We start from the raw sequence: 23,508 nt of genomic DNA, 5'->3' as shown, positions 1-23,508 counted from the left end.
GAAGGAAAAAGTAGCAGAGGTTGAAGCAATGCCGATGAAGAAAGATTGTAGAATTGAGAGGATGGAGCCTGCACCACCAGAGGAGGTTGAAAATATGGAAGAAGAGGCAGTCTTCTAAGGCTTCAAAGACATGCGGCAATAAAAAAGAAGGGCTTCCTAACTCTGATACATTGAGCTAAATGATTTTTTCATGGGTAAAGGTACTAAAGCTTATGATTTGCTTGCTAATGTGAGGGATCAAGGGCCAAAAATTTCATGGCCACAATTACTGCATCTATCTCCAACAGTATGGCGACAATGGTCAAAGATGGTAAGCATTAGACCCATGAAGAATAGACATGTGAATGCAATTAAGGCTAGAAAGACGAAAAATATTGTGTATGTAGTGGAAGCCAAAATCAATGGGCAGAGAGTATCAAAGACATATGTGGATGAAGGTGCAAATTTTTTTGTCATGACGGAAAATTTGATGCATCGTTTGGGATTAGAGGTAAGTGAAACTACTAAATTTGGGGCCAAAATGGCTAACAATGTAGTAGTAAATTGTTTGGGAGTTATAAAGAAAGTCAAGGTAAAGGTGTGTGGAGTGCAATTGGAGCTTGACATGTATGTGATGCCAGTGAAGGGGGACAACTATCCACTCATTCTTAAGCAACCATGGCTAATGGGAATGAAAGCCAGACAAGATTGGGAGACAAGGGCTACTGCGAAGTGGAACACATGACAAAACTAGCAAATCAAATCTCAATCATAAAAAAATAATTTAGTGGAAAAATCTAATAAATCAAACATCTCAACTATTAAATACAACTAACATTATAATACATAAGAGGATTTGAATAACTCAATAGATTGAGAAAGAAAATAGAAAAAATGCACGATTGGGGCCAACCTCCCCCATGGCAAAAGCCATGGTTTGCCATCCTTAATTATATATTATCGTTTTACATGGATATTTGCATACATATCTTACATGTAATTACAAAGAAAGTACAAATATCAATTGAAATACAGAGTTTTAAGAGTAAAGAGGTATCATGTAACATGCTGCAGTTGCTACAAAAAATTCAATGCTCTAAATCTTGATGTTTTGACATCACCATCGCAACCGAAGCGCGCCAAAACCCCCAAAAGGACTCTTAAAGCTCTGAATTCCGATTTTGGATGAGGGAGAAGTGAAAAAACCAACTTTTCACCCTGTTCTCCTGTTTTGCGTCACGCGATCTTGTCGCTTTTATAAAGAAAGCTAAAAATACACTCTAAACTTAATCACATTTAAAAAAATAGCAAGGTATTCCATAAAGAAAGCTTATTTCAATAAAAGCATATCGTAAATCTTATATTCTAAACTAATCTAGATTAAAAATAAATAAATTAATAGTACTAAGGACAATGATCTAATTATTACTAAAGAAATTTAAACTTATAACTTACAAATATATTAATAATTTTAATAATATAATATTATATAAATATATAATATTATATATTATACTTAAGATAACTAATCATAATTATAAAATTTACGCTTGGACTTACGTTAACGCCGAGTGCTATCCAAAGCTACCGCTACTTGCTTTACACATCAACTGAGGCATTCAAAATTGTTTATAAATACAAAAAACAAACAATACTGAATACATAGCAGTCTTTAGTTACAAATCAACTTCGCACACAAGGAATCCACCTTGTGTACGAGCCCCGACAAATAAATATAGTTTTACGAAATCCATCGCAAAACCTCACGAAATCCACTGTGGAATAAAAACTCACGGAATCCACCATGGTCTCACAGAATCCACCATGGAATATGCCTCTCATGGCATCAGGGGCTTTAGAGCTAAGGCCACAGAAGGGGCTACAAAAACAATGGAAGAGCACTATCTACAACATGAAGGAGGGCCGACATGAGGATCTTGTGTTAGAGACCACCGCTGATGAATGGAGTTCCAGCAAGGATTGGTCATCTACGATAGAGAGGGCAAGTCTTCTAATGAGGAGGAAGAAAGCTCTCTAGAAGTAATGGGGTTACATTGAAAGGGCCTTCTACTAGTGAAAGTCCGCAACAGCTTCCAAAGGTCAAGAAAGAAGGGGCTAAAAAAAATGTTGGCTAAGGATCTATCAGTTGAGGAGAAGGCAATCTACATGGAAGTGGTGATTAAACACTCTGCACTTTTTATTTCTGATTATGAACACATCACAAGTGTGACGATAGTACAACATCACATTAATTTTAAAGATGGAGCGAGGCCAGTGGTGCAATGGCTACAATGGTTGGGAGTAGTTCAACAAAACGCTCTACTCATTGAGGTGCAAATTTTGAAGGCAAACTTCATCTATCCAGTAGGGGATTAGAGTAGGTTTCACCTGTAGTGGTGACACCCAAGAAGAATGACAAATGGTGGATTTGTGTGGACTACAAGTCGCTAAATGTTGCAAACAAAGAGAGATCACTTTCCTCTTCCCTTTCAAGATGAAATACTCAATGAGATGGCTGAGCATGAGAGATATACTATTTGTGATGGGTATTCACGTTATTTCCAGATCCAAATAGCTAAGGAGGATCAACAGAAGACCACCTTTATCATGCCGTGGGGTGTTTTTCTTACAAAGTAATGCCATTTGGATTAACAAATTCCCTAGCTACCTTCCAACGATTCATGAATTATGTCTTCCAACCATATTTTGGTAAGTCCATCAAAGTCTTTATTGATGATTTTTTTATTTATAGTTCTAAGGCTCTACATCTAGGAAAGGTGAATGAATTTTTCAACCACCTCGCACAAATAGGGGGGCAGTTAAACCATGAGAAGTGTCGTATTGGTGAAAGTAGTGTAACTTTGTTAGGGCATGTCATAAGTGAGAGGGGCATTGAAGCAGATCCAAACAAAGTTAAGGCCCTATTGGTGGTGCCATCACTGTCTTATGTGAAGCAACTAACCTCTTTCATTTAGAAGGTGCAATATATGGGGCAGTTCATTCATCTCCTTTTCCAATTAGTGTTTCCATTGCAATAGTTGACCCACTATGAGGAGCTCCTGTGGAGTGACGAAAGTGAAAGGTGCTTTCACGAGGTGAAGAAGACTCTCATTACACTTCCCATAATTTTACAACCTTGCTGGGATCAAGAGTTTTTTGTCAACTCGAGTTTTGGGGAAGATTCTCTAGGGGTAGCACTAATACACAAGGATGCTAAAATTGGCCTGATGAGGCCGGTTTACTTTTCTAGCACAGTAATAACAACATCACAACAAGGGTACAAGATGGTGGAGGTGATGTTTTTGTCTCCAATGTTTGCTGTAAAAAGTTTCGTTCTTATCCTCTCCCTAGGCCATTCATAGTGATCACGACAGAATAGCATTTTCCCTATCCCTTACAACACATGGATGTTTCAGCCAGAATCGCTAAGTGGGTGATACAACTCCAAGAGTTTGACTACACCTTCAAGGTGGACAACTCTACTCTGACCTGCCTAGCTGATTTGTTGACCCATAGATGCCATCAAAAGGAGGAAAAAGAGAAGGGAAAGGTAAAAGAGGAGACACCTCCTCTTGAGGACTCGCCATGGGTGGAGAATGCTCATGCCCTCTACTTTGATGGGACCTACAAGAATATTAAAGATAGAGCGATAACAGGAATAGTGGTGTTCAGTCCTGAAGGTGACAAACATTATGGAGAAGGTATCAGCCTAGAGGATGTCCATTCTGACAATGAGGCAGAATATCAAGCCTTGCTTTTAGGTTTGAGGTGGTGTCTCTCACATGGTGTCACTCGACTTAATGTTTTTGGGGATTCTATGCTAATGGTTGAGCAAATGAAAAGAATTTGGGCTTGTAAAAATGATAACTTAGTCGTGAAAATGAGAGAAGCTAAAACTCTCATGAGGAAGCTACAGAAAGCCCAAATCTATTTTGTGCCAAGGCACACAAATGACGACACAGATGCTCTAGCTAAAAAATTGAAAGAGGTAATGGTGGGCATCATTGCAGTAAAGCTCCCCTTGTTTCAGGGTAAGTTTCAACTACAAGATGTGCTTTATTTTCTTGAGCATGGTGAGGCGCCTAGACATATGAATAAGAGTGAGAAAATGTGGTCGGCTACTAAGGTCACTAAATACCACTCGATAAATGATGTGTTGTATTGCAAAGGAAAGGATGCAATGCTTAGAAGGGTGCCAAAAGCAAAGGAGATTATGGATGTGATTAAGAGCTGCCATGAGGGGGTTTGTGGCGGACATTTTGCTCAAGAAATAACCAGTAGAAAGATTCTCCAAGCTGGTTTTTGTGGCCTAGTCTACATCGAGATGTGCAACATTGGTGCCGCACTTGTGATGCTTGCCAAAAGGCTAGACCAAGGAAGCTAGTTCATGAGGAACAAATCCCATAACTACATATGGCCCATTTAAGCAATAGGGGATTGATGCAATAGGGCCACTCCCAAAACTCATTCTGGCAAGGAATACATCATAATGGGTGTGGACTACATGACGAGGTGGGCTGAGATTGAGGCTTCAGCAACTAGAAGGATCATAGTCCAAGAAGTGGGAAAATTTGTGTTTGAAAACATTTGTTGTAGGTTTGGCACACCTTTAGAAATTATCTCTAACCGGGGTCTTGGTTTTAGGGCTAATCTAGTGGGGGAGCTAATGGAAAAGCTAAAAATCAAGCACATGCATTATACTCCCTACTACCCATGATATAATGGTTTGGTCGAAAATATGAATGGGCTAATTTGTAAGATAATTATCAAGCAAGTACACATGCACCCCAAGCACTGGGATAAAAAATTGATTGCAGATCTTTGGGCCTACAGGATTTCATTCAAAACCTCACTTGGCTATACTCCAATTCACCTCATTTATGGCCAGGAGGCTTTGCTTCCTATAGAAGTAGAACTGGCTAGCTTACATGTTTTAGTAGCTAGTCGAGAGAAGAATCAAGATAAGAAGTTAGAGGAAAGGATCTTGGATCTAGAGAGGCTAGAGTAAGACAGAGAAGCAATAGTTCAACACTATTCCATAAAGGCTGAAGAGAGGATGAAGACATTTAATAAAAAACTGGCCAGCAAACACATAAGGGAAGGATCACTTGTGCTACGCTATGATAACCGCTTTGATAAAAAAAAGGATGCTAAACTTGTGTTCAAGTGGGAAGGTCCATTTAGGGTCATAAGGAGATAACCAAATGGTAGCTATAAGCTAGGTGACATGGATGGGAAGGTTCACAAGACAAGGGTAAATGGATGACGAATCAAGCCTTATTTTCAAAGAATTAAGGACACTTTAGAGCAGTCATTCGACAAAGAGCCACCAATGAGGGGGTGCAGTCCTCCTTGCTCTATTGGACCATCATTAGTAAGCTAGAGACATGAATGCCTTTAGCCTAAGGGGAGGGCTAATGATCCGGGTTCTAACAAATCAGATTTCTACCACAAAATTTGGCCAAAACCCTTGTCAAGAGCCTTACCCATAGCTTAAACCCTACATCTTATCACCTTGGGTTTACTCTTCAAGCACTAGGTATGCTACATTCCTTCTCGGTTATGATAACTCTAGCAAGTGGAAAAATAAGTTCTTAGGAGGGATGCCAATGTAAAGGGTAAAAGGGATGGGTTATCTTGGTGAAGGTGGAAATGGATTACACCTAGGGGTTGAGTGAGTGCATAGATTTTTTCAAAGGACTAACCTCCAACTATACTTGGGTTCCACCTACATCACCAAGATTTGGGATCTACCACTATCATTAGAGGACACCTCACCCTTGTACATAAGTCAATGTCCAATCATGGTGTCATTTAGATCTTACACAAAAGCTTCAAGCATGGACCCCCTTTGTCACATGCTTATATGTATATAAGGAATTAAAGTCAAAGTAGCTTTTGGAAGTCTTCTTTAATAATTTTAATAAATCCTAGGGGAAATCAACTTTCAAGAAAATTCCTGCGCTGCCCAACCTAGCCTACAAAGTTGCAGAAGAAACTTTTTTTCCGATTTGAAGTTATAAAGGCACCGATTGTTGGCTGCAAAAAATTTTCTTATCTCTTTCACCCTTATGACATCAACTTATCATTTTATCCTTCTTGTAAATATATCATAATAATGTGCTTTGAGCACCCACCTCTTGTAATCTAGCTCCCTTTCTCTAGCTTGTTTACCACCACCCTTGACTTCTTGCATAATGACCAAGGTGGGGACTTGTCCTATCCATTATTCTCCATATTATCAAAGATGCCATACATCATCTAGGATTATGTTAATTAAGAAGATTATCTTAATCTAATCCCTCATGGAGGCTATATAAGGTGCCCATGGAGATATAAAGGGGGACACAATCACAAGCACATGAGAGCACTCTAGATCACCAAGCCCCAAGGGGAGCCACTAAGAGCACATTATGCAACACCCTCATGCTAGTCCATCTCTTTGAAGTAAGATATGAGTGAGTCTCTTTTTTTTATGTAGCATTCCATGAATATGTAATGGCAAGCTTCCTCTACCTCTTCTCCTCTTGTCTCCCTCTCTTATCATCTCTCTCATATTCTAATATGATCTCTAGATCATATGGTGTCTAGATCATATGTACTCTCTTCTAATTTTTCCTCTACATTCATACTTAAACCTATTAAGTAAGACTTGCCATATGCTGTATTGGTAGGGAATCCTTATTTCCTCATGTTCTATATATGTTCATGGGAGAAATTAGGAGGCATCACCTCTCTTAACCTTCCATCATCTTTATCTCCCTTAAGAGACGGGCTAACTCTTGAGTGAGCTTCTCCTTGTGCATTCTGTGTGTGTTCGGTGCAGCATCTTGAGCAAGTCTCCACTCCACGCGATTCTTGACATGGTATCAGAGCGCGCCACTGAGAGGGGCTAAATTTGAAGATTGAAGCGAAGGAGAAGAAGCAAGGTTCGAGCAAGCAAGCCACGGGTAAGAAGCTCTCGCATTCTTCCACTCTCTCTCTTGGATAGTGCCTGTGGAGGTACCGGAAGCAGGGTCGAGCAAAAATCTCAGATTGTAGTGAGATTTGGTGTGCGCGAAGATCGCTGTGTATACTACAGAAAATCCCTTTAGGGCTTACCCGCCCGTAGTTATTTTGGGCATCTGAGGCCGTTTCAGGCCCCGTTTTAGAGCCGCAACGTTGCGGACAGTAGTTTCAAGGTACACTGTGACTTCAACTGTATTGGCCGAAAGTGGGTGCGCAGGTTATAGATTTCAGATCTGTAAGTTAAAAGGTGTTTATCAGGGAGTAAACACAAGGTTTATCTGCAAACTGGTTGCAGATTGCATGTATTGTTGAGCAGACAGTGAAAAAGGCTGTCTAGTATATTGATGTGCACTACAGGTCGAAGGTTGCAGAAGATTTGCTTGCTGTTTGGTATTAATTTTGTGATAATGGCAGAGAACATTGGAAGCACCATCATTGAGAAGCTTGACAAGAATAAGTACCCTTCATGGAAGTTCCGTGTCACGAACTTTCTTATTGGAAAAGGCCTCTACAAGTTTGTTTCAGGTGAAGAAAAGGAGCCAGAGGTGAGTGATCCTCCAACTACAGAAGAGACAAAGGCATGGAAGGAAGAATGGAATGCAAAAGATCAAAAGGTCATGTATTGGTTGTCTACAGTAATTGACAATAATATGTTGGGACACATTAGAAATGCAAAGAATTCATATGCAGCTTGGACCATACTTGAAAGTATGTTTTCTGTATATACAAAGGCACGAAAGATTCAACTCAAGCAAGAGTTGAATACATTGAAGAAAGGGAAGATGTCTATCAATGAGTATGCACTGAAGGTAAGGAGCATTGCAGATGCATTGGCAGCAATTGATGCAATGCCCGATGATGATGATTTGGTGTCATCTACCTTGGGTGGACTTAACAATGAAAAGGCTTGGAAGTCTTTTGTAACTTTAGTATATGTTAGAAAGCCATTTCCAGATTTCGATGAGTTGGTCTCCCTTATGATCACTGAAGAGATCAACATGCAGAGTGAGACATCTAAAAAAAGTGGTGAACAGGTCCAAGCTTTCCACTCCAGTTCAGGAAGGGGACATGCCAAGTTCTCTTCAAGAGGCCGTGGTACAAGACGTGGTAGTGACAACCAGCAAAATAGATTGTGATGATTCATGCCACCCAATTTCACACATTGGAACAGTTCCCTTGTCCTTGCATGATGGTAAGACAAAGAGTCTTTCAGATGTATTACATGTGCCATCTATTACAAAGAACTTGGTGTCAGTTGGTCAAATGGTAGAGCAAGGGCTGCAAGTCAGATTTAATGCAAAGGGCTGCTTTGTAGAAGACTTCAATGACAAGTGCAGGTTAGTTGCAAATGGAAGTAGAGTTGGGCGTATGTTTACTCTGGATGCTGGAATTCCTACTATGAATGCTCCTATGTATGCTAAAGGAAAAGGTGTTGTTGCAAATATTGAAATTTGGCACAAAACGCATTGGACATGCAAATGTACAAAGGCTGAAATTAATGCAGTCCAAAGGGTTGGTTACAGGTTTGCCTACATTTAGAGTTGCAGAAATTCATAAGGTATACAAAGCATGTCAATTTGGTAAGCAGGAAAGACAACCCTTTTCACATGACAGAGATGTAAGCAGAAATATCCTTGATGTTGTGCATACAGACATTTGGGGGCCTACACAAAATGTATCTCTTGGAGGCAGTTCATACTTTGTCACATTCATTGATGATTGTTCTAGAAAGCTGTGGGTATATTTTATGAAGGAAAAGAGTCAAGTGTTTGAGCACTTTAGAACTTTCAAGGCTACAGTTGAAAGAGAAATAGGCTTGAAAGTAAAGTGCTTGAGGTCAGATGAAGGGGGAGAGTACCTCTTGAATGAGTTCAGTGATTTTCTGAGGTCTCATGGGATAAAGAGACAGTTCACATGCAGGTATACCTTATAGCAAAATGGGGTTGCAAAAAGGAAAAACATGCATATTGCAGAAGTTGCACGCGCCTTAATGGCTGAAAAGAATATGCCTAAGCATTTTTGGTTTGAGACTGTTCATATTGCTGTTTATATTATGAACAGAACTCCCACAGCTGCAGTTCATGGTATGACTCCCGAAGAATGTTTTACAGGTAAGAAGCCTGATGTCTCACACTTGAAAGTGTTTGGTTGCATTGCGTATGTTCATGTGCTAGATGAGTTGCGGAAGAAACTGGATCCAAAGGCTAAAAAGTGTGTCTTTATTGGATACTCTTTAGAGCAGAAAGGGTATCGCTGTTATAACCCTGTCACATGTAAGTTCAGAGTGAGCAAGGATGTCATCTTTGATGAAATGAGCAGTTGGTATGCATCTAGTGGTGATGCATTGGATGATGATGATGATCATGACACTCATGTGCAGGCTGAAAAGCAAGAATCACGGACTCTTAGTAGACCAGAGATATCATCTGGTAATCCTTGGTTTGGGAGACTAAGGAGTACCTCTACATCTTCATGTGCATCTAGTAGCACTACAGGTAAAGACAAAGGAAAGAATAAAGTGTTAGATGGCATTGATGCAGTTCTTGATGGAGACTCTAGTGGCTCAGAGAGCTTGGATGATGAGCTTGCTATTCCTTCTGTCAGGACACCAGGTGTACAGAGAGCTCATAGTAATGTAAAGGCTCCATTGAGTGATCCGGTGGTACTCAGATCTAGCAGGGTCAGATATCCTGTTAAAAGATTTGGTTTTGAAGGTTATGCAGCTCACCATTATGCTTATATGGTGAAACTAGTTGAGGATGTTGATCCCACTTGTTTTGAGGATGCTGTTGGTCATACTCATTGGGATGCAGCAATGGATAAGGAGATGACTGCATTAGAGGCCAATAAGACTTGGGATCTAGTATCATTGCCGAAAGGCAAGAAAGCTATTGGATGTAAGTGGGTTTATAAGATTAAGCACAATTCTGATGGTTCTATTAGTAGGTACAAAGCTAGGCTGGTTGCAAAAGGCTATGCCCAGACATATGGCATAGATTATGATGAAACCTTCAGTCCAGTTGCTAGGATGGCAACTGTCAGATGTGTGATTGCTTTGGCAACAGCCAAAGGTTGGAGGTTGCAACAAATGGATATGAAGAATGCCTTCTTGCATGGTGATTTGCAAGAAGAAGTGTATATGGATCAACCAACAGGTTATGAAGATTTAGAGCATTTTATGTATGTGTGCAGGTTGAAGAAAGCGCTCTATGGGCTCAAGCAAGCACCTAGAGCATGGTTTGACAAGATCAGAGAGTATCTTGTCAATATTGGCTTTTATGTTTCTGATGCTAATCACTCACTTTATGTGAGAAAGAGAGATATAGGTTTGGTCATCATAGTCATCTACGTGGATGACTTGATTATTACATGTGATAGTGATAGTGGGATTGCTGAAGTCAAGGATTTTTTGAAGAAGAAGTTTGAGATGAAGGATTGAGGTGAGCTAAGGTACTTCCTTGGCATTGAGGTGATCAACTGTGATGATGGTATATGGTTGTCCCAAAGACAGTATGGCTTGGATATGTTGTCCAAGTATGGTATGACAGCATGCAAACCACTTTTAGTTCCATTGGAGCAGAATGTAAAGTTGAGTGTTGATGTTGGGGATGAGATAGAAGACCCTACTATGTTCAGGAGGATAGTAGGGAATTTGATCTACATGACCATTACAAAGCCAGACTTGAGCTACGTTGTTGGTCTTATGAGTCATTTTATGCAAGTACCTAGAAAGCCACATTTGGATGTAGTTAGACGCATATTGAGATATGTGAAGTCCACATTACATTATGGACTTTTCTATGAGGCAGGTATAGATGTATAGGTGTTTGGATACACAGATGCAGATTGGGCTAGTAGTATGTTTGATAGAAGATCTACCAGCGGATACATGTTCTCTCTTGGTAGTGTAGCAGTTGCTTGGAGTAGCAAAAAGCAATCTACAATTGCTTTGTCAAGTACAGAGGCTGAGTATAAAGGTGCTGTTGTTGCAACATGTGAGGTAGTATGGCTACAAAAGTTAATGGCTAATTTGGATGTGGAGGTGGAGGGTCCAGTTGTCATTTATTGTGACAACATGAGCAGTATACAGTTGGCTAGGAACCCTGTGTTCCATGCCAGGACAAAACATATTGAGGTACACTACCACTTTGTGAGAGAGAAGGTACTAGCAGGTGAGATTGAGTTGGTGTATGTTAGCACACACGATCAGATAGCTGACATCTTCACGAAGGCATTGGATACAGAGAAGCTTCAAAATTTTTGAAGCTTACTTGGAGTTGCAGAGATGCAATTAAGCTTGAGGGGGAGTGTTGAGATGACAAGCTCAACACATGTGGACATTGATGATGGACTGCCTGGTTAGATGGGTCCACACGTCTACACTTAGCACATTGGTGGTCATTATGACTCTCACATAGCCATTGACTCATTACTAATTATATTCAGGTTGTTACACCTATTTACAACTGACATAGTTATAGCGCCAGTTGACTAGTGTAGTCGGTTATGCATTGTTTGACTTAGTAGGCCACTTTCCTTCATGTTGTATCTTATCTATACTTTGTGTACATTGTAAAGTTTGTGGAAGAAGAAGAAGAAACCAGCAAGAAAACGTTTTGGCCTCCATCTCTCTTCTTGTCTCTTGAGTGAGCTTCTCCTTATGCATTTTGTGTGTGTTCGGCGCAACATCTTGAGCAAGTCTCCACACCACGCGATTCTTGACATTGAAGCACTTGTGGAGAGAATGTATAAGACAGTTGACAAAAAGGTGAAACCAATCGCTTTGCCACTTCCACCAGAGAGTGAGGGTATGTATGAAAAAGTGTCAAGGTAGCCAAGCTTACGGGATCCTAATGATATAGGTCATCAATTTACATCTGAAACATTATAGGAATTGAAAGTTGGTGCAGAAGGGTTTCTTTTGCATGCTGACAGAGACTGTTTTATACGGATGTTGGCTAGACATGGAAAGGCATTTGCATTTTAGCCAAGTGAAATAGGTTGTGTGGATCCAAATGTTATCTCGCCTATGGTCATATTTACGGTGCCACATGTACCATGGAAGTTGAGGCCTATTCCACTACCTAAAGCTTACTTGCCAAAGCTGATGGATTTGCTAAATGAAAAGATTCACATGAAGATCTTGGAGCCTTCTTCAGCCCTGTACTCAAATCGTTGGTTTATTGTGCCCAAAAAGAATGGGGATTTGAGATTTATTCAAGACATGCAACCAGTCAATAAAGTAACCATAAGAAATGTGGGTATAGGTCATGTGTGGTTGATGAATTTGCAGAGGCTTTTACAAGCAGAGCGATCTATTCTTTGGGTGATCTTTACTCGGGTTATGATCAGTTTTAGCTTGCAATTGAAAGCAGGGATATCACAACCACGAAGACTCCCTTGGGGTTAGTATGGATGTGTACTCTCCCACAAGGAGCAACAAACTCAGTGGCACACATGACAAATGCTATGAATAGGGTACTCATAGGGATTTTATACCACAATTGACTATGCCCTTCTTGGATGATGTTCCAATCAAAGGGTGTGTAGTGGATGAAAAGAATGAAGAGATGGATGCACATGGATGCAGACAGTTTGTTGCAGACCATATTGTGGATTGTGAGAGGATTTTGACATGTCTAGAAGAGGTGCATTTAACTCTTTCTAGATAAAAGTCTGTCTTTGGAGTTGAAGAGGTTTTGATTGTTGGGCATATGTGTGGGCCTTATGGGCAAAGGCCATCACCAGCAAAAATAGATGGGATTGATAGAATGCAAGACGTATGCACGAATGTATTAGAGGTGCGTAGATTCTTGGGTGCATGTGTATTCTATTTGATATGGATTCCTCACTTTGCACATGTAGCCGATACTCTTTATTAGCTTCTAAGGAAAGGTTAGAAATTTCATTGGGAAAGGAAGAATAAGAAAGAAATGAAGAAATTGAAGCAACTCTTAAAATATGATCCTACATTGAGAAATGCTAACTATTCACATGGAAAGCCTATCATTATTACTGTTGATACATATGTCTGCAAAATTGATGTATGGTCAAAAACCTATCATGCTGCTAGAAGAGATGACAGTCACATGGAGTTTGTTACCTTGGGAGGAGGAGTTAAATTGAGAGGAGTTGTTGGCCTTACACATTAGACAGTTGGAAAGAAAATCGGAAGACATAGAGGCAGCAATTGCAAAGTTAAGGGTAGCAAGGATACAAAACAAGAAATGGTTTGACAAAAGACATAGACTGAGACCAAGAATCATACAAGATAGGGATTGGGTATTGGTTTATGTCAGCAGTTTAGACAACCAGCATAGTGCCATGCGTAAAGTTTCAAAAGATGATTTGGACCCTATGTGGTAAGACATGTGTTTGATAATGCTACTTATGCATTAAATGAGCTGGATGGGACAACCATCAAACTTTTGGTAGCAGGGGAAAAGAATCAAATTATTCAAAAGGTGGGAATCTACTGCCTATGAGTTGCTAGAATTGAAAGAAAATAGTGGTCATGATACAAGGGCTAGCCAGGAAGATATGGAAGATGAAGAAGCAAAGGATATGGTTGTAGAGGATGAGGAGGACTCAAAATTTGGTGACAACTAGGATTTTGGCACATACCGGAGGATGTGCAGGTTGAGAGGGGGTGGATGTCGTGATGTTATGAGGACACAGTGTGAAAAAGTATGGAATGCATCATCATCCGACTTCTTTATTGATCTAGAGAGTCAATGTGATCTGAGCCATTAGTACTAGTGTGAGTTGCATGGATTATCCAAAAATACTAGATTTCTAGATAATTTTAGCCTATTTTTGACATTATTTATTGTAAAAATATGAAAAAGTTAGAAAAAAATTCTAGATTAGGATGGCATGCAAAAATCTAGTTGCTTTTTCAGCCAATTATGGGATTTTCAAAAGGGGGACAGATTGACAAAATCGTGCGCATCGTGATCGCTGTAAACAAGCTGAAAACTACAGATTGAACTGAAAGAAGAAGGAGTGATCTAGGAGATCCATGACCAGGTGTCCTAGAGTTTTACCCCCCTTTCGAAGCCAACAGAGCCATCAAATTTGGGTTTTGAGCAGTAGAGAAGGAGCTGTAATTTTTATGCATGTTTTGTTCTACGAAGAAGCTCGAGGAGATCTAATGCCTGGAGATTGCTTCTAAGTAGTGCGAAGATTCCAGGTTCTTTCAATACATATTGATTCAATTCATTGTGCTTTGTCTTTGTAGTGTTTACCACTTGGGTATTCTCTATCTTCTCTTACCCCCTTCACAAGTACACAAACACATATAGCATAAAAACCAGAGTACTCATAAAGGAAAGATATCACCTGGATAGGGCCACGAGAAGCTTCTGCGCAACAAAGGCTCCTTCCAAGCTCTTCTTCCAAACTTGTCTAGCAGAAAACTAAACAAGAAACCATTAATTGCACCTTCACCAAACAGACAAATGGCCCTCTTGGCCTAACGAAATAAAGCACTTCACTACAAAACTTGATCGGCCCTCTTGGCCTAATGAAATAAAACAAAGTAGCACCTACACATCCTTCCCTGAAAGAATCCAGATATACAATAATAGGCTCCTTTCCAAGGAGGAAAAACAAGCTCGCAGCCCTAAACTAAATGCATAAGGTTATGACCCATCCCTCCTACATATATAGCAAGAGGCGTACGCATAACATGTTGTCTAATTAACCTATGGGTCCAAGATAATAATGGTAGATTGGTCTCGGCTACTCTTTGCATCACCCATATCAACCATTGTCTGCCATATATCGCATGCTCTGCTAACATTCCCCACAAGCGACCGGGTCCTGTTTCATCATTGATAACAATATCCAAACTAGGACCACAATTAAAGAAGAGGTCTTCCTCATAAGCAAGATTTGCTAGTGAATCCGCAAATTGATTCCAGTAATGTGGAATCAGCTAAAAAGACACTCTCTCAAACTCTTCAAGTAGGGTCATAGCAGTCCGATGATACATACAAAGAATGGGATTCAGCACTGTGTATGTCCCATCTAGTTGATTCAGGATCAATTGGGAATCCACCTTGTTTGGCAATATGTAGTCCCATAATCAAGGCTTTATACTCCACCATATTGTTAGTGAATCTTACCCCGAGATAAGCAGCTAACTTCATTGTAACTCTAAGTCAGGGATCTCGGACTACTACTCCAACACTCCCTTTTTTATTAGGGCCCCTAGACGATCCGTCAAAATATAATGTATATGTCCACAATGGGTTTACACAGCCGGCCATCACGAACTCCTCTATTCGTAATTATGATAATCAAAGTTTAGCATGTTGAGAGGATGAACTGACGGCTCCATCCCACCTTCTTCATTGAACTCAACAGGGATACTCATCAACAGTCATAAACAGTGATGGCAGAAGACTTTAATCTCCCACAGAAAGGTTCCGTCTTCTTGCTCAATCACTTTGTATCCTTAGCTCCACCAGATAAGCTTCCCCTGATAGTATCTCTGCTCCAGATATGGGTGCTCCAAATAAGGGATTAACCGCCCCATCAACCAGCTTTTAAGCTCTTTCGCAGGTCTCAAATCATCCCCAGCATGGACCTGCAATGCATTTCTCTATATTAGCATACTTAGAAATAATAATGTTTAATCTTATTAAGATTAACCTTATTTTTAAACTCTACTCCTTGTAGATCAGCTAATAGGGCCGTAGACCTATTCTTCCCTAACCTGACATCTTGTAGGGGCCATCCCATTTAGGTTCTAACTTCCCTGGAAATAGCTCCCTATGCGCATCATAGTAGAGGACTAATTGCCCTTTTTTAAAGGTATATTTCTTTGCTCTAAGTTCATGCAACTGCTTCATCCAATGCTTGGCTACCTCCTGGTTTAATAAGCTCTGCAACTTCAGCTCATCCAGGTGGGCTATGGTCGTGAAACGTTCAAAAAGGGAATCCTTATCTCCCAACGAATGGTTAATTGCAAACCGTATGGTTGGCAACTCAATTTCAAGGGGTAACACACACTCTTCCCCGTAAACCAATTTGAATGGAGTATGGCCGGTAGCTCACTTGAAAGTGGTATTATACGCCCATACTGCCACATACAACTTCTTGTCCCAGTCTCGTTTCTTCTCAGAGACTATCTTAGACAAGATCCCCACAAGCTGCTTATTAGTACTTTCAACTTGTCCATTCACTTGTGGATTATAAGGAGTCGTTTTATTGTGCTTGATTTGCCAAGCCTCAGTCAATCTTTTGATCACCTTATTCAGGAAATGGGTTCCACGGTCCGACACTAATTCTCTCGGGGGACCAAAACGGTAGATAATCTGCTCTAACAGGAAACTTGCAGTCTCTTTTGCATTGTCCTGCCTCATCGCCCACGCTTCTGACCATTTGGTAAAATAATCAGTGGCTACTATAATGTACCTCTTTTGGGTAGTAGACGATGGGGTAATAGGACCCACAAAATCAATGCCCCACTTCTCAAATGGAAGGATAGCCATAATAGGCGTAAGTGGGTGTTTCCTATTTTCTCTACTATCATGCCTTTGACAGGTATCACATCTCTTTACATATTCAAAAGAATCTTGGAAGATAGACGGCCACCAATATCCAGCTCTTAAATCTTTCTGCGCCCTCAACCGTCCCGCGAAGTGCCCTCCACATGCAGAGTCATGACACTCTTCTAAGATAAAAGGAACCTCGTCAGGCATCACACATCGGTGATAAATATTATCAACACCTTGTCGATATAGTGTCCTTGAGATCAAGGAAAACTTCAAAGCTTGCTGTTTGATTTTCCTATTTTTAAACTTTGACAAACCAGCTCTCGTCTCTCCTGTTGATAGATAATATGTAATAGCAGCATACCAAGATGGAATAGAAGCTGTATCAATTTTAAACATTTCCTCAATATCACTTCCTTCAGCCAAAGTCTCTTTCGGCTCCCCGAAATCCACAAGGTATTCCACAATACCCTGCAACCTCGGTGGCTTACTCTTAATCTCATAATCGAACTCCTGCAAAGTGATTAACCACTTTGCCAAACGATCAGGCGGCTGTAGCTTGTTCATAAGCAATCTCAGCCCTTCCGCCTTCGTATAGAACACTATCTTTTCATAGAGGATGTAGTGCCTGAATTTCTTAGTCCCAAAGACCATCGCAAGACACAACTTCTCCATGTAGGTGTAATTGATCTCTAAAATGCCCAATTTTCGACTAGCAAAAGCTATCGGATGATACCACTTTTCCTCCCAAATTTGGGCTAAACAGTAGCTTATACTATGCATGGTGGTTGCTGAAAATATGTAGAACACCTCACCTCTTTTAGGTGCTTTTACTAGCTCCTGCTTCACATCCTCAAAAGCTATCTTACAAGGGTTGCTCCACTCAAATGAATAGCTAAAGGATAATAAATTTGTTAATGGCAACGTTCTTTCTTCCAAGGCATTGATAAACCTTCGATAATACCCTATCGATGACAGAAAGCTATGAACCTCTTTCGGAGTACGCAGTGGACTCATAGCAACTATGACCTTGATCTTTTCAAGGTCAGTTGCGATCCCTACTAAACTGACCACATGGCCTAGCAATAGCCCATAAGGCACTCCAAAGACACACTTCCGTGGGTTAGAGCGATACAAAATTGTCTGCAACACTCAAAGCACTTTCTCAAGATAACCAACATCCTTTCCCTTATAGTGGCTGCCCCCAAGTCATCAATAAATACTTTCAACTCATCTAGGGAGATGTCACCAAAGGTTTTTTCTGCTGTTCGTTGCCACAATCCAGGTGCATTGCATAAACCAAAGGCCATCACATGGTACGCAAAAGTACCAAAGACCATAATAAAATTTGTTTTCAACTTGTCCTCTTCTGCAATTGCCATCTGGTTATACCCCGCAAAGCAATCCATAAACGAATATATTTCCCTACCCGCTAATTGATCCAAAATCTGGTCAATAAACGGCAATGGGTTGTTTGGCATGGATACCTTTGTGGCTAGAGATCTTGCTGTTGATGGATCTTGCAAAATCAGAGAATTTAGAAATGCCTTGCAACTGAGTGCATCAGCAACTACATTCTCCTTTCCAGGCCAGTATTTAATTTCAAAATCATATTCTTCCAGATCTTCAATCCATTGACGTTGCCTCATATTGAGCTCATTCTGGGTGAAAATCCATTTAAGACTTTTGTGGTCCGTCACTAAGGTAAATTTGTTACCCAGCAAGTAGTGTCTCCAAAGTTTGAGAGCATGGATGACAGCCAATAGCTCCAAATCGTGGGTAGCATAGTTCCTTTCATGGCTCTTCAGTTTCCTTGAGGAGTATGCTACGGGATGACCTTCTTGTATGAGCACACATCCTAAGGCAAGTGCGCTAGCATTGATTATCACTTCGAACTCTTTACTAAGATCAGGAAGTTTCAGGATGGGTGCTGATACCAAGCTTTGTTTTAGTTTGTCAAAGCTGTTCTGTTCAGTAGGTAACCATACAATTGATACTTGCTTCTTTAGTAGATCAGTCAGAGGCGCTGCAATCAAATCATAGTTTTTGATAAAGACCCTGTACCATCCTATAAATCCAAGAAAACTATGTATTTCTTTGACAGAAGTTGGTGTTGGATATTCCAGAATGTCTCTAACCTTGGCCGAATCTACTGAAATTCCTTCTGCTGATACAATGAATCCCATATATTCAATATATCGCTTCAAAAATGCACACTTTTTCTTCTTGGCATAAGCTCTCTCATTGTTTCAAGGACAATGCGAAGCTGGGGTTCATGATCAATTTCATGCTTGGAGTAGACTAGGGTATCATCAAAGAAGACGAGTACGAAGTCATCAAGACAAGGCCTAAAGATATCCTGCATTAACCTATTGAAGGTAGCAGGAGCATTTGTCAGCCCGAATGACATGACTAGGAATTCAAAGTGTCCATACCTTGTGCTGAATGCTATCTTTGGGATATCTTCTTCCTTGATCCTTATCTAATAATATCTAAACCTGAGAAGATCTTCGCACCTTGAAGATGGTTAAGAAGTTCATCTATTCTTGGAATGGGGTATTTGTTTTTAATGGTCAATTGATTCAACCCTTTGTAATTAATGCATAGCTGAAGCGTTCTATCTTTCTTCTTCTGGAACAGCACTGGAGCTCCCCATGGCAAACTACTAGGATGGATGTAGCCTTGGTCTAACAGTCGCTTGAGTTGCTCTTCCAGCTCAATCACTTCTGGGATGGACATCCTATATGGTCTCTTTGCGTCTGGTGCAGCTCTTGGTGCCAGCTTGATTTTGTGATCGACTTCCCTTTGAGGAGGAAGTTCAGTCAACTCTTCAGGAAATATGTATGCGTATTTCGTTAACCATGAAGGTTCTTCCCTAGATTCTTGATTCTGATCTAGCTTATTTAGTTAAACCAAATAGACAGGTAGGCCCTTCCTAACTCCTTTTATTATCCATGTTGCTTTTGCCAGCTGAATTTTTGGCTTACCAGCCTCCCCTTGAGTTGTGACCAGTTCCCCTTCAGAATTTCAAAAGGAGACTTGGCCCTTTCCATAGTGAATGTGGGCCTTGGGTATTAGCCAATCCATTCTAAGCAAACATTCATGGACACCTAGGTTCATTACCCTAAATCTGACCGAAGTCAACTTTCCTCCCAGTAGGAATTTCACCTTAGTAGTTTGCTTGCTACAAGAGACCTCACGACCATTTGCTAATTCCACAAGTAAGGTAGGTGCATCTATTGTGGTTATTCCTAATCTCTTTGCACAGACTGGTGAAATGAAGGAATGTGTACTGCCACAATAAATCAAGGTTTTGAAGCTTTTACCTTGATAATCCGATGGTGTTTGAATCACCGAGAATTGGTGATTTGGGCCTTTCTTGTGAAGAGCCGCATGAACCGTTGCCCTCTCAATGTCAGCTTCCATGGATGGATCTTCTTCATCACCTAGCTCCTTGTTGGCAACACTGGAGGTTCTCCCTCTGGCCACGACGGTGGCTCCTTGGCCATGGACGGCTCCTTGCGATGGCCCTTGACGTTGTCCTTTGCTAAGCTTGGGACACTGCCTTTTGAAGTGACTAGGCTCATTGCAATGGAAGCAACGGAGATTGCGGCCATTACCTTGTGTAGGAATGAAGTTGTTGACAAAGTTGGCCATAGCTCTCTTCCTTAGCCCCTGATTTTGGCCCTGCGCTCTCTTAGCCTGAGACCTATACATTCCCTTGTTCTGAACCTTGTAAGACCAAGTCGTGTTATTCCTTGGCCTGGTCTGCATCTCTTGTATTATCGGTGCAACTTGAATGAGTGTGTCTTGTAGGTCCGTTGGGCACATTGATTCCAAGTGGGTGTTTATGGGTGGATTTAACCCGGCACAAAACTTTGACACCTGTTGTGTCATATCCATTTGAGGCGCATACTTTAAGAGAGAGACGAACTTTGAATAATATGCATCTAGGGATAGTCCAAGCTGCTTTGATTCATAGAATTCGTTCATCTTCTATGTGCGGTAGGTAGGTGGCAGATATCTCCCCCGCACAGCTTTTTTAAGCTTCTCCCAAATAACTAACCCTTCTGAGATCCCTTGGTCTTTGCACCATTGTTTCCACCAAAGTCTTGCTTCACTGGTAAGCTTCAGTTTGGCGAGCATAGCTTGGTTAGCGGGTACAGTTCCTGCTACCTCGAAATAATCCTCATGGATTCGATCCAGACCTCAGCGTCAGTTTGGACGGTCCTTCTCTTACCATCAAATTCAGGTGGCTTGATTTGTTTGAGAAGGAACTTCTTCTCTTGAATTACAGCCATACTTAGTGCAGGGGTCGGACTAGGAATCTGCACTTGGGGTTGTGCGTGGGCAATAAGATTCTTTATGTCAAAAACTTACTAAATGTTTCTCACATTACATTAATATACCCAGTTCAGCTTTTAGGCAAGTGACCTAATCCGAAGCCTCCGTCAATAATCCAAAGCACGCATTGCAGTCATGAACATAACCTGGAACATTAAGAATTTGTTCCATGCTTCGCGACTCTACAACCTAGCATCCATAAGTAAGTAAGGAAATATTCTTAATGGCAACATTGCTCTACTTCCCCTCATTAAATTCCCTTGTAAATATTAGATCCGTTGGTTTTCTCTAATACCAACTGTAACGTGTCCCCCTTGTCCACTTGTGGGACACGTCTTAGCAGCCCATCGGGAAGAGACTCTAGAAAGTGCTGCCCAGCACTCACAAGGAATGTCATGGGATTTGCAATCAAGGTCTTCTCGAGTCTTCTACGAAGCAGAAGCAACTGGCCGTTCCCACTTAGGATCAACTTGATTTAGGGTTTTCCTAATAGTCAAGTTTCTAGGAGGTAGCTAGTGTGAACCACTTTGCGCAGAAACATCAGGGTCGAAGCGGATTTGTACTGCACTTGGTTCAAGGAGAATGGGAAATAAGAGGGATGTGAAGCTTGACCTCTCTATCCGTAAGGCACAGTCCCATTCCATTCCCCTAAAATAGCATAAATCGGGACTCTAGCTCTATAGATTCTAGGTCATTGTTACCTCGCTGTCAATTCTTTTGAGAAAAGTTCTAGGCCAACCGGGACCACCCTTCCGTAGGATGGACCCAAAGTCATGTCCACCGCACTTTCCTCGCATTGCTTAGTTATCTAATTACCTACCACATTTAGTTTAACAAGCAAAAAGAGCTTCCTTAATTAACCAATTAAACATTGGTTCCTTCAGGTAACTTAAGCACTGACACAGAAAAACAATGTCAAGCAAGTTCCTTTTCAACATTTGATCTTTATTTATCATAGTCTTTAGAATACATCGAATATCCACCCCAAAGGCTATCCCAGCAATCCTCAGGGATCACTATTCCAAGTTCCGCACGTTGACTTGAGTCACGATGGTCTCTTGTGCAAGTTCCAGAGGCAAGGAATTTATGGCCAGAGCCTCCCCTGGCACCCAAGTGTCCTCCTGCTGCAAGTAGCACCCATAGAGAGACCTCTCACGGCAGGTTCGGTCCATGTACCTGGTGCGGCTAACAACCCCCTTGGATAGGGTCAGGCAGACAGTCAAAGGTAACTTATACTGCCTCTCCCTCCAGGCTTTTAACATGAAGCATTAGTTGTTTTTTCTGAATTAGTTCCTTGAGCAAAGAAGTACAAACAGTGTACCTAAGTGTACAATCACGAATATTCCAGTGGTCATTCGTACGGCCAACTGCTAAGGTGTGATTCCTTCTTCCGGAATACTTCCAACATTCGATCCTGGATCAATTGCGACTTGGCAAGATCCCAAGGGTTTCTTAATCTGAGTTGCTTGTTTACCCTTTTTCCTTGGGTTAGGGTTTATACCTTGTTGACCCAAATTGTTACTACCTTAGGTTTCCTTATATTAAGGTCAATAAATCCTGGACAACCCTGTCACCCTAACCTGGTTGGTCAATTGCTTTCTTGGCAAATCATAACTACCCTAGCTTGACAAATTAATCTCTAAGGAAGAGTGTTGTAGCAGGACGACTACTCAATTCCTAGGAAATTTGACTTGTAATTAGAACTCTCCAAACTTGGTCTAGGGTGTAGCAGTACCATTTTGTGATTTAGACATAAGAGAATATGACGTTGCAGCTTGTAGCACGAGATAGGTGTCAGTATCTCACTTGTGGGATTATATCTTTCATCGTACGGTAACTCTTGATCAAGAATACCTTTGATCAAGATATAGGGTTCGGGAATCCTATTGACCCAATCCAAAACCCTAACCCTACTAGGGCTTGATAAATGTTTTGGCCCTAGGGTCCCTAAATTCTTTGCGAAAGTCCATCATTTGGTCATTTGATCCTTAGGGTGAGAACCCTAGATCATTCTTACATGGGTGATTTGATAACCCTAACATTTCGTGAATGTGGGTAGGACTTTTAAGAACGAAAATATTAAATTGGCATCCCAAGTGCGATACTAAGCAGAATTTTACTATAGCTTAACCCTACCTAGCACATTGGGGTGATCTTCATATACTAACTAATCATATCTTTATGAATTTCATGTAAGTTACTCAACTACACATGAATTACTTAGTTGAACTAACCAACCCATGACTAAAGATGATCTTTCCCTTAAAGATGCAAATACTTTCTTATAAACTTGCAAGTACTTTCCCTAAAAGATGTAACTAACTGCAAGATGTGCGAGATGTATCATTCCATGCAGTTTCAAGACCATAGACCTAAGAGCAGAGTTTTGATGCCAATAAGTGCTTAAAAATAGCTAAAAATTACGAATATCAAGGGAAAAATATTCAATGTCAAAGGCGACGGCTCCAGTTAGGACGATTTTAAGCGTCAAGTGCTTTAAAGGCGCCGGAGCGACACTTGTTGATGTTTCATAATTTTTCAGACTGCCGTGCGGGTTGTCAGGAGTTGCCGGCCAGTGCGGGATGTCAAGCCGGACGTGCAAAATTTTACAGCACTCGATTTGGATATCGGACAGGGAAATGGCCAAGGAAATGGGCAAGATGCGAAGGGGTGG

Source organism: Lygodium microphyllum, chromosome 11 (genome assembly GCF_053477565.2).
Source record: "Lygodium microphyllum isolate KBCC chromosome 11, Lygodium_microphyllum_v1.1.10, whole genome shotgun sequence".
Taxonomy (NCBI): Eukaryota; Viridiplantae; Streptophyta; class Polypodiopsida; order Schizaeales; family Lygodiaceae; genus Lygodium; species Lygodium microphyllum.
The sequence above is the reverse complement of the archived record's forward strand: the minus strand, read 5'-3'. Positions refer to the sequence as shown.